The sequence below is a fragment of the Stenella coeruleoalba genome, assembly GCF_951394435.1.
Source record: "Stenella coeruleoalba genome assembly, chromosome: X".
NCBI classification, from domain to species: domain Eukaryota; kingdom Metazoa; phylum Chordata; class Mammalia; order Artiodactyla; family Delphinidae; genus Stenella; species Stenella coeruleoalba.
The window spans coordinates 19,192,432-19,205,882 of NC_137152.1; the positions used below are offsets into that span (position 1 = coordinate 19,192,432).

The following is a 13,451-nucleotide window of genomic DNA, read 5'->3' on the forward strand; positions in this document are numbered from 1 at the left end:
TGCATCTTTTAATCAATTATATACTGTTAGTGTATGCTAAGGATATTATAATTAATACCAAAAATAACACATGGATGCATTAGCAATATATGGTGCGTATATATCTAGGTAGGTAGGTAGAGTTATGGGATAAATAGGCTTACTAAATTTGGGAACTATCTGATTCTAACATGATATTCAAAACTAATTAGTTTTAAAGTACATCTAAACCTTCTTGTTTTCTACATTTTGTTTGTATACTTTAATCAATCTCTATTTTGCATATATTGACCAAAATCACACATTGGAAATCTACTTCATTTAAATGGATACTGCTGTTTATGCTGAGAGCACATGTATCTTTTTTTCTTCCTTGTTTCAACTATCAAGTATATATTTCCTGTTTTATTCTATATTTAAGGGATAGATTTACGAACAGAGTTGGGAAGCTAACTTTACTTGGTTCAAATCCTAGCTCTGCAACTTTATGTTAATTAACTTACCCAAAGACACTAATTTTGCCTCAGTTTACACCTCATCTGAAAAATGAGAATAATATGCAGACTCTTTTAGACTGCTATGAAAAACTATTAATTAAATACATATGATATTGCTTCAACTATATTAGCACTTACTAATTAGGCCTGGGTTTTAGATGCAGCATCTCCCTAATAGCCCACAAACATATCTATGAAGTTACAGTGAAAAAAAAAGTGCCTAGTACTGAAAAGTAGTGTTAAGCACTAATGTATTAACAATGTAAGAGCAGTTACAACTAAGTAAACATTCTTAAGTAAACATTCTTAAGTAAACATTCTTAAGAATTCTTTAAAATTTCAGTATCATTTCCATATGACCCAGAAAGCCACATCTAGTTACTTACCTGAGAGAAAAGAAAATATATGTCTATTCAGCTGTTCATAGACTCTTTATACTTAATAGTGAAAACCTGGAAACAATCCAAATGTCCATCAACAGTGGAATACATAAATTGTGGTATGTCTATACAATGGAATACTACTTAGCAGTAAGAAAGAACTACTGATAACATGTAATAACATGGATGAATCTGAAGACATTTAATTGAATGAACAAGGCCAGGCACAAGAGATAATGTATTGTATGATTGATTCTATTTATATGAAATTCTAGAAATGACAAATCTAAATTACAGAGTTGTAAAGCATCAGTGGTTTTCTGAGGCTGAGGATGGGATGTAAACAATTCTTTCTTTGTGTTAAATTCCATCTGTTTTAAATGCTTAATGTGATTGCTATTTTCCTGACTGGATCCTGCCTGAGGAAACAACTTTGTCAAGACATTTGAAAAAGAACAGCATATTTATTATGCACAAATAAAGTAAAATAAAAAGGAATTATAAAGATACTAGAAATTAGTAAAACAGAAAATTATAGAGAACATGAAGGCAAAAGATAGTCCTTTGAATAATCTATTGGGAAGATTAAGTTAAATGACTAAAGGCTTCTCTCAAAGAAAACTCCAGATATACATTACTTCACAGATAAATTCTTCTAAACATTTAAGGAAAAAAGACATCAAGCTTATATAAATTCCACCAGAGAACAACAACAACAAAAAAAAAACGAGGAATGACTTCCCAACTTTTTTATGACTTTAGCATAACTTGAACTTGGAAGACTTGAAGATATTATGAAAAAGGAAAATTACAGGCAAATCTCATAAACATAGGTACAAAAATCCTAAATGAAAAATTAGCATATTAAATCCAGCAATACATACAATAAAATGTATCATGGTTAAGTAGCTTGATAAGGATTGGATTCATGTTTGAAAATCGATTAATGCCATTTTGCACACTAACAAACAAATGAAATATAAAATCACATGATCATATCAGTAGATGTAGGAAAAGCATTTGATGAAATACAATGTCCAAATATGACTTACCAAAAAAAAAAAAAACTCTTAGAAAACTAGGAATTGGCACAGCCTTCTTAATCTGATGATAAAGATTTTCTACAAAAGCAAAACAAAACTATCAGAGACACTGTACTTAACAGCAAAATGCTGAAAACTTTCCTTCCATGATAAGAAATAGAAAGATGTATTCTGCAGATGGCCAATAGGCACATGAAAAGATGCTCAACATGGCTAATTATTGAAGAAATGCAAATCAAAACTACAATGAGGTAGCAGGTCACACTGGTCAGAATGGCCATCACTAAAAAGTCTACAAATGCTGGAGAGAGTGTGAAGAAAAGGGAACCCTTCTACACTGTTGGTGGGAATGTGAGTTGGTGCAGCCAGGGTGGAAAAAAGTACAAAGGTTACTCAGAAAACTAAAATTAGAATTATATGATCCAGCAATCCCACTCCCGGGCATATATCCAGACAAAACTATAACTCAAAAAAATACATGCACCCTATGTTCATAGCAGCACTATTTACAATAGCCAAGACATGGAAACAACCTAAATGTCCATTGACAGATGAATGGATAAAGAAGATGTGGTACACATATACAATGGAATACTACTCAGCCATGAAAAAGAATGAAATAATGCCATTTGCAGCAACATGGATGGGCCTAGAGATTATCACACTAAGTCAGACAGAGAAAGACAAATACCATATGAGATCACTTATATGTGGAATCTAAAATATGACACAAATGAACCTATCTGTGAAACAAACAGACACAGAATCACAGACATAGGACACAGAGAACAGACTAGTGGTTGCTGAGGGGGAGGGGTTGGTGGAGGGATAGAGGGGGAGGTCGGGGTTAGCACATGTAAACTATTTTATATGTACAATGGATAAACAACACAGTCATACTGTATAGCATAGGGAACTATATTCAATATCCTGTGATAAACCATAATGGAAAAGAATATGAAAAAGAATGTATATATGTGTGTAAATGAGTCACTTTGCTGTACAGCAGAAATTAACATTGTAAATCAGCTATACTTCAATAAAAAATATTGATAAAAATAAAAAAGATGTATTCTATAATCACTTCTATTCATCATTGAATGTGAGTTCCCAACAGTGCAAACATGCAATAAAAATGAATAAAAGTATATAGATTTTTAAAGGAAGAAATAAAACTAATTCTCCTATGACATCATCATCTATTTAGAAAATGTAAAATAATCAACAGAGACTAGAAGGGTATCAGCAAGATCATAATATGTAAGGTCAACATATAAAAATCAATTATATTTCTATGTACCAGCAAACCTGGAACATGAAATGTTAAAAAATATTACCATTTATAATAGCATAAACCCCACATATCTTCTCAAAATAAAGGTGAACAGAAAAACATACTAGGATATTTATAGCAGGTTTATTCAAAATTGCCAAAATAAGAAACAATCCAATGTCCATCAGTAAAATGGGTAAATAAATTAATAATATAATGAAGTATTATTTAGCCGTGGTTGATATACTTTTTTGACATCAGGAAACCCATGCACTCTAACAAACGGTTGATGATATTAAAAAGCCTTTATTCCAATGGCATCTTTCACAGAACTAGAACAAAAATCTTAAAATTTGTATGTAGACACAAAAGGTCCTGAATAGCAAAAGCAATCTTGAGAAAGAAAAATGGAGCTGGAAGAATCAGCTCCCTGACTGACTTCAGACTATGCTACAAAGCTACAGTCATTAAAGCAGCATGGTACTGGCATAAAACCAGAAATATAGATCAATGCAACAGGATAGAAAGCCCAGAGATAAACCCACGCACCTATGGTCACCTAATCTATGACAGAGGAGGCAAGAATATACATGGAGAAAAGACAGTCTCTTCAATAAGTGGTTCTTGGAAAACTGGACAGCTACATGTAAAAATATGAAATTAGAACATTCTTTACCACCGTACACAAAAATAAACTCAAAATGGATTAAAGATCTAAATGTAAGACTGGACACTATAAAACTCTTAGAGGAAAGCATAGGCAGAACACTCTTTGACATAAACTGCAGCAATATCTTTCTCAATCTGTCTCCTAGAGTAATGGAAATAAAAACAAAAATAAACAAGTGGGACCTAATTAAACTCAAAAGCTTTTGCACAGCAAAGGAAACCACAGACAAAACGAAAAGACAACCCACAGAATGGAAGAAAATATTTGCAAATGATACAACTGACAAGGGATTAAGCTCCAAAATATACAAACAAACAGCTCATGCAGCTCAATACCAAAAGAACAAACAACCCAATCAAAAAATGGGCAGAAGAGCTAAATAGACATTTCTTCAAAGAAGACATACAGATGCTCAACATGGCTAATTATTGAAGAAATGCAAATCAAAACTACAATGAGGTAGCACATCACACTGGTCAGAATGGCCATCATCAAAAAGTCTACAAACGATAAATGCTGGAGAGGGTGTGCAGGAAACAGACCCCTCCTACACTGTTGGTGGGAATGTAAATTGGTACAGCCACTATGGAGAACAGTATGGAGGTTCCTTAAAACAGTAAAAATAGAGCTACCATATGATCCAGCAATCCCACTCCTGGGCATATATACAGAGAAAAACATGGTTTGAAAGGATACAAGCACCCCAATGTTCACTGCAGTGCTGTTTACAATAGCCAGGACATGGAAGCAACCTACATGGCCATCAACAGAAGAATGGATAAAGAAGATGTGGTACACATATACAATGGAATATTACTCAGCCGTAAAAAAGAATGAAATAGTGCCATTTGCAACAACACAGATGGACCTGGAGATTATCATGCTGAGTGAAGTAAGTCAGACAGAGGAAAGACAAATACCATATGAGATAGCTTATATGCAGAATCTTAAAAAAATGATACAAATGCACTTATTTACAAAACAGAAACAGACTCACAGACTTATGTAATGAACTTATGGTTATTGGCAGGGAATGTTAAGGGGGAGGGACAAATTGGGAGTTTGGGATTGACATGTACACACTGCTATATTTAAATTAGATAATCAACAAGGACCTACTGTATAACACAGGGAACTCTGCTCAATAACCTAAATGGAAAAAGAACTTGAAAAAGAATAGATACAGGTATATGTATAACTGAATCACTTTGCTGTATACCTGAAACTAACACAACATTGTTAATCAACTATACTCCAATATAAAATAATTTTTTTTAAAAATTAGAGTATCAGGCCTTACACTTGTTGAGAGAATAAAAAGCCTATATGTGTGTTATATCTATCAATATGTACAGTATTAAAACTGAAACTGAGATATAGTTTAATAAACTGTTTAGAGCTGTGATGCCTCTGAGCTTTTACAAGTTAGCCTGCCACAGTTTTGTGGATGCTGGCAAAAGAGAAATGAGAAAGGAAATAACTCACATTAATAGTGGTCAGAGTACTGTAATTTTCTTTTACCAATTCTGAGCGCCACTTCCCACAGGGCAACATGAAGAGTGCCAGATGACATGAGCACATGCAATGTGAGTCATGTTACAGGAGAGGAACCTTGAGTTTAGGAGCCCGGGTTTTTTTAATAATGGACAGTAAGCATAACTGCTCTTTGCAATTGAGGAAGACATTCTCTCTGTCTCCCCGGCTGTTTACCACATAAACATCCTTGAAAAAGTAGTCCAGAGCAAAGGGAGTGAGTGCCTCCACTCACAAGAAAGTGCAGAAACATGACAAACCCATAGGTAAATATCTTCCAACCCATTCATGTTAACATAAATAACTCACTTTATGAAAAATAACTTTTCTGAAACAAAATTAGTGAGAAGAGTGTTTTACAATTTGATTTACAATTTTGCAGATCTATTTAACACCTGGTTTAATAAAAGGAGCAACCTAGATGTCTGATAGTAGATGGCAAGTTAAATTAAGATACAATACTGGAAGTAAATAAATTCTTTTAAGACTGAGGTAGATCTATATGTGTTGATATGACAAAATACTCAAAATGTATCAAGTATACGTGTGTGTGTGTGTGTATAATGCATGGTTTGGAAACTAATGCACATATATGTGTATGTCTATGTGTCTACTTGTAAAGAAACAAAAGAATTACCAACAGTAGTATTTTTGTGGTTGAAGACCAGAAAAGGAGGGGATCTTTTTTTTGTTTTTAGTTTAACCTTCTTTGCTTTGATTTCTGTTATAATGATCATGTAGAGTTTTTATAACTGAAAAATGCAAATCTGTTCCCTCGTTGTCCAAATCCCTTCAGTGCATTTTCTTTGCCCATAAGATAAAGGCCTTACTCCTTATCCAAGGTCCACCATGATGCTGCTACCCCAATCTCTGCATCCTTGGCTGTACCACTTTCTGCCCCTGTGTTTTACTCCTCTTTCAGAACTACTTTTTAACTCCTTCCACTAGAATGCAAGCTCCACACAGGCAGGGACTATATCATCAATTGTAATATCTCCCCCCACCCCCAAAATAGTGCCTAGAACATAGAAGGTACTCAAATGTGTGTTGTGTGAACAAATTCATCGATTAATTAACTGTTCCAGTTCTCCATCAGTTTAATAGGGCAGGGCCTTCTTTTTAAATGAACACTTTCCACTTTACTCCGTGTAACTGTCGCTTTCACATCTTAATGGCCTCAGCTTCAATATTTATGTTAGGAAGACTTCCTGACATTGCAAATCTGGCTAGGTCTGTCTGGCTTTATGCTCCTACAATATCCTCTATTTATGCCTCTTAACACTCAGTGCAGTGATAATCCTGTAATTACAACCCTGACTACCACCACCACCAATCCTTCCAGCTCACTCTGTACCCTCACTATCACTCCTTAACTACATCTAAACCTCTACTCTATTTATATTATATATTTCTGTACCCACCATCACACCCCTCATACTCATCCCTCAAGTAAGTGCACTTCCCCTCTTATCCAGCATAGTTTCCAGAGTCCTTCATTATAACAAATTCCTTACCGTCACTAATTCACTTGCTCCTCAGTACTTCTACTGCACTTGCTTGGCAAAATGCTACACCCTACACATGATCTCTTTACCCATTCGCACTTGGCTTTCTAAACAATCTTCTTCTTGAAAGAAGACACTCTTTCTCCTGTGTCATCAGTTATTTCTTCCCTAATATATAGGTATAGAAAACTTTACCAAAAGTTATCTATAGTTGCTGTCTCAACCTCCTCACCTTCTGTTCTTCCCCAAATCCATTCCATCAAGGCTTTTCTGTCTCTTCTACTTCACTGAAACTGTTGTTATCAAGGTCAACAACAATCTCCATGTTCCTAGTCCTCACTAAGCGACATTTCACCAAAATATTAACTCTTCCATTTCTGAAATACTTTCTCCTTTTGGCTTCTAAGAGCCTTTCCTCCCCACTAACAGGCAGGTTCTTTGATTCTGCTACTGAATCTTCAAATGTTGGTTTGGTTGCTCCATGACTTGGTCTTGACCTCCCTTCTCATTCTTACCTACTCTCCCTTCTTAGATTATTTAACTCAGTCCCAAGACTTTAAATACCATTTCCCCAAATACATGCCTACAACCCTGACTTGTCCCTGGACAAAACATTTGTATATCAAACTGTCTATTTACCGTTTACTACTTTTAAGGTTTTCTTTTTGATTTTCAAAAACTCTTAACTGTAACATATTCTTGATTACTGGAGCATACCCTAAGATCAACCTGCTGTCTGCACAATCCCTCCCCTTATCACTCAGCCAGAGGTACAACCATCCACCCAGTTGCTCAAGTGACAACATCTAGAAATTATTCGTGCTTCTCATTCCCTCACATTAGAAAGTTTTATTCATTCCACCTCCAAAATATATCCCCAATTTTTTCAGTTTTCTCCATCTTCTTTTCAGTTCAAATATACTATCATCTCTAGCCTGGAATAGAATGATTGATAGTCTCTTGATTGTTTCACTCTTGCCTCTGGTAATTTCCATTAACTACATAGCACCCAAATCAATCCTCTTGCAAATACAAATAACATTATGTTACACCACAGAATCAAATTCTCTGTGTTTCCCAATATAATTAGAATATATTCCAAAATCTTTGCCCAGTCATATAAGGCTCTATATTATTCAGTCCTTGTCTATCTCTCTAAAATTATTTCTTCATACTCCCCCAATGCTTCCCACATTCCAGCCACACCTTGTTTCCATTCCTCTAGCATGCTAACCTTCTGATGTCTCAGCACAACCTCTATAGTTTCTATTTCCTGAAAATTCCATGGCTGATTCATTCTCGTTTTGAATTCTTATCTAAGCCAATTATGGTTTATGAAAGAAGAACCCAGATCACTGGGTTCCTAGCTAACCCAGTGATCTCTATCACAATACTGTTTTCTTCCTAACACTTATCCATGCCTGAAATTTCAATTTCATTTTTTACTCTGCCTCCCCCACCATAAGTAAAGACTTTTTATGTCTTCTTCAGTATATTTTTTAGCACACACAACAATGCTTGACGTACCAAATAAATGATGGATGTATCGATTCAATGATTGTTTTCCTGCTAGATCCTAAGGTCTATTTTGGCAGGATTGTTTCTCATTTGCTCAGAGCTGCATCCTCAAAACCTAACATAAACTTATGCACCTAATGGGTGCGTAATAATATGTGTTGAATTGATACATAAATAAATGAAAAGTTTAAAGATGTGGCTCTTAACAAGATCTTGCCTTTGTTAATGCTTCAGTTTTATTTTGCCATCCCTGTACCAACATGCAGGCCATTATCCTGCTTAAAAAAAACAAAAAACAAACAAACAAAACTTTAATAGAAGGTTTCTGCTATTCTAGGAGAAGTTATAACTTTGACCATAGATACAAGGCCTTCCATGAATCATGGCTTTTGATACATTTATAATTTTATTTCTTACAAAAATAGTTCCAGGAAATAATCTCTACCAGGAACGCTTTTCCTCCCTACTTCTCTCTTTCTCTACTTGCTTATCTCTTGATCTTTCTTTAAAAATTGTTAAAGTATACAGTAAATGATTTTATGCCTGGGTCCTTTATTAGAATATGAGTCCATATAGGGCAAGGACGATTTTACATGGCTTTAAAAAAAGGCATCTCCAGGATATGTTATATCAATGTAGATTTTATAGTACTTCACTGGTAAACTTCTATTATGCATAAATTGTTACTCGAAGACTTAATTTGTACTTCAAAATAAAAGACCTGTTTTTACTTATTCAATCATGACATTGCCACAAAGATCCAATCTTTATGTCTTCAGCAATTAGCATAAGGGCTGGCCTGAACTCAGTCTCTCGATAAGCAAAGAAGAAAGGGAGAGAGGGAAAGAGAAAACAGAGAAGAATGAAATATTTTACGATCATCTGAAACATATTTTGCAATTATTTTTTATATCAATCATCTTAGTACTCTCAACATTTTCTGACTTTTTCATGTTTTTCTTTTCTCCATTTCAATCCTGACTTCGGCAGATGCCCTCTTCTATTCTGTAAAATGTATCACTCCTCCTTTGAGGAACTCATTCATTTCTTAGTCTAAAGACCCAGTTCAAAGACTCGAATCAAGATAGCAGAGAAGGAGGATGCAGAACTCGCCTCCGCCCAAGAACACATCAGAAATACATCTACATGTCACACAATTCTCACTGAGAACTAAGTGAAGATTAGCAGAAAGACCCCTGTACAACCAAGGCTGTAAGAAAGATACACACAGAATTGGGTAGGAAAGGAAGAGAAGTAATCAGGTTGGGACCTGTCCCCTGGGAGGGAAACTCAGAGGAAAAAGGGAGTTACATGGGCAGAAACCCTCCCTGGGTAGTGAGTGGTTTGAGCCACATATTAGGCACTCCAACCCTGGGGTCCTACAAAGGGAAGACAAGCCCCCTTGGCTGGACGGAGGGCTGGTGGGGCTGCCAGGAGGGCTATAGGAAGTCTGGTCTCCACTTGTGAGGAGAACATGAATACTTAGTTGCTCCCAAAGCAGGGCAGAAAAGGTAGACTGAAGCCATTCAGCTGGCTGACTGGTTTTCCACAACCATATCATCATGGAGCCCAGCCTGAACTGACCAAACGCTTTAGCAACACTTGCCTCATGTTGCTGCTCCACACTGGAGCCAGGGCTGCCACAACTGAGAAAAAAACTCAGCTGTGAGATGCTGAGGTGAGCTTAAACCCTAAGCTGCATCTGAGCAGGGAGAGGGCAGCCACTACTGGCAATTGTACAGGTGGCCCATCAGAGGCAGTCCAGATTCCTGACGTTAGCTAGACTGCCACAACCCAAGACCTGACCCTCATCAAACATTAACACCCACTCCTCTTGTTCCAGCACTAAACCCCTCTGGGGCGAGGCTGCCAATGTTGGGAGGGGGAAAGCACATGCATAAAGGGAACTGAGCGAGCTTGGACCTGAACATCAGGGCTTCTGCTCAAGCAATGTGGGGCCAGACCCCACCCCTGATAGGGCAGTGACAGCCACTGAGCAGAGGGGACGTCCTAGCCCCTCCATCTCCTGCCCCACCTCCTAACAAGGTGACAGCTGCTAGCACACCCTTAGGAAAGACATGACTTCTGTTCACTTCAAATACATCTCTCACAAAACTGACCTAAAAGAAAAGTTAAAATGTCTTCTCTAAGTGGAAAAGAAAAGGCTATAACAAGAAGTAAATATCTCTAGGAAAGGAAAAATCCTACTGTTAAAGGCAAATATGCAATAAAGGCTGAGGATCCACCACTTAAATAAGCTAGCATGAAGATTAAAAGAGAAAAAAAATTGTAAAATCAAGTATAACTAAAGTAATCAGTAAAGAGATAAACATAAAGATGTAAAATATGACATCAAAAACATACATACACTAATATGTATAAAATGGATAACTAATAAGAACCTGCTGTATAAAAAAATAAAATTCAAAAAAAACCCCACAAAATGTGGAGGAAGGAAGTAAAAACATAGATCTTTTAGAATGTATTTGAACTTAAAGGACCACCTGTTTAAAACAAATAGGTATAGGCCAACATATATGATGAATTCCATGGTAACCACAAATCAAAAACCTACAATAGATACACAGAAACAAGACAGAAAGGAACACAAACACATCACTAAAGAAAATCATTAAATCACTAGGGAGAAAAAAAAGATCACTAGGGAGGAAACTAAAAGAAGAAAAAAACAGGGAAGAACTACAAAAACAACCAGAAAATAAGTAATAAAACAGCAATAAGTACATATCTATAAATAATTACTTTAAATGTCAAGGGACTAAATGCTCCAATCAAAAGACACAGGTTGGCTGATTGGATTAGAAAACAAGACCTATATATGCTGGTTACAAGAGACTCACTTCAGTGCTAAAGACACACACAGACTGAAAGTGAGGGGATGGAAAAAGATATTTCAAGCATATGGAAACAATAAGAAAGCTGGGGTAGCAATACTTGTATCAGACAAAATAGACTTTAAAATAAAGACTGTTACAAGAGACAAAGAAAGACAGTACATGATGATCACCCAATAAGAAGATATAACAATTGTAAATATATATACATCCACCATAGGAGCACCTCAATATAGAAGGCAAACGCCAACAGCCATAACAGGTCAAATCAACAGTAACACAGTAATAGTGGGGGACTTTAATACCCCACTTACATCAATGGACAGATACAGGCAGAAAATCAATAAGTAAACAGTGGCCATAAATGACACGACAGACCAGTTGGACATAACAGATATCTACAGGACATTCCATCCAACAACAGCAGAATACACATTCTTTTCAAGTGCACATGGAATGTTTTCCAGGATAGATCATATGCTAGGCCACAAAACCAGTCCCAATAAATTTAAGATGATAGCAATTATATTAAGCATCCTTTTCTGACTACAACAGTATGAAACTAAAATCAATTACAGGAAGAAAAACAGGAAAAGCACAAACACATGGAGACTAAACAATATGCTTATAATAAAACCAATGGTTCAGTGAAGAAATCAAAGAGGAAATTGGAAAATACCTAGAGACAAATGAACATGAAAACACAACTTTCCAAAATTTATGGGGTGCAGCAAAACAGTTCTACGAGGGAGTTTACAGCAATATAGGCCTACATAAGAAACAAGAAAAATCTCAAATAATGAAGCTAATCTACCATGTAAAGGAATTAGGAAAAGAACAAATAAAGCCCAAAGTCAGCAGAAGGAAGGAAATAATAAAGATCAGAGAGGCAATAAATAAAATAGAGAGCAAAAAAAAACCCAAAAACAACAACACAAAAAAGATCAGTGCAACCAAGACCTGGTTTTTCGAAAAGATAAACAAAATGGATAAGCCTTTAGGCAGGCTCATCAAGACGAAAAGAGAGAGGACCCAAATAGACAAGATAAGAAATGAAAGAGGAGAAATAACAACCAATACCACAGAGAGTCGAAAAATCCTAAGAGAATACTATGACCAGTTATATGCCAAAAACCTGGAAGAAATGGACAAATTTCTAGAAACATACAACCTGCCAAGACTAAATTAGGAAAGAACAGACAAAATAATAGCTAATACATGTCCTTCTCAAACTATTCTGAAAAATTAAAGAGGATGGAACACTCCCAAATTCATATTATGAGGCCATTATTACCTTGACATCAAAACCAGACAAAGACACTACAAAAAAATTGCAGGCCTGTATTTCTAATGAATACAGATGCAAAAATCCTCAACAAAATATTAGTAAATGGAACTCAATAATATATATAAACGATCACACACCATGATCAAGTGGAATTATCCAGTATCGCAAATCAGTCAATGTGAAGCACTACATTAACAAAAGGAAGTATAAAAATCACATGATCGGGCTTACCTGGTGGCGCAGTGGTTGAGAGTCCGCCTGCCAATGCAGGGGACACAGGTTCGTGCCCTGGTCCAGGAGGATCCCATGTGCCACAGAGTGGCTGGGCCTGTGGGCCATGGCTACTGGGCCTGCACGTCCGGAGCCTGTGCTCCGCAACGGGAGAGGCCACCACAGTGAGAGGCCTGCGTGCTGCAAAAAAAAAAAAAAAAAAAAAAAATCACATGATCATCTTGATACACACAGGAAAAGCTTTTGACAAAACTCAACAATGAGGTAACAGAAAAGAAAGCAAAAAATCAATACTGTTTAAAACCACATCAAAAAGAATAAAATACCTAGGAATAAACTTAACCAAGAAGGTGAAAGACCTATACTCTGAAAACTATAAAACATTGATTAAGAAATCTGAAAATGATACAAAGAAGTGGAAAGCTATCTCATGCTCTTGGATTGGAAGAATTAATACTCTTAAAAAGCACTCTACATGGTTAATGTAACCACTATCAAAATACCCATGACATTTTGCACAGTTCTAGAAAATATGTTAAAATTTATATGGAACCACAAAAGATGCCGAATTGCCAAACCAATGCCCAGAAAAAAGAACAAAGCTGGAGGTATCTAGCTCCCTGACTTCAGACTATACTACAAAGCCACAGTGATCATAACAGCATGGTACTGGCACAAA

The 13,451-nt window shown here is 36.1% G+C and overlaps 1 long non-coding RNA gene across 1 annotated transcript in view; it reads right to left on the reverse strand.

The window, feature by feature from the left end:
- LOC307179986 overlaps positions 1 to 13,169 on the reverse strand; it is a 60,258-nt gene extending 47,089 nt beyond the window's left edge. The window contains exon 1 of the long non-coding RNA XR_013825632.1: positions 12,773 to 13,169. This is a non-coding gene — a long non-coding RNA (uncharacterized lncRNA). The remainder of the gene's footprint in view (positions 1 to 12,772) is intronic.
- Positions 13,170 to 13,451: the final 282 nt, after the last annotated feature.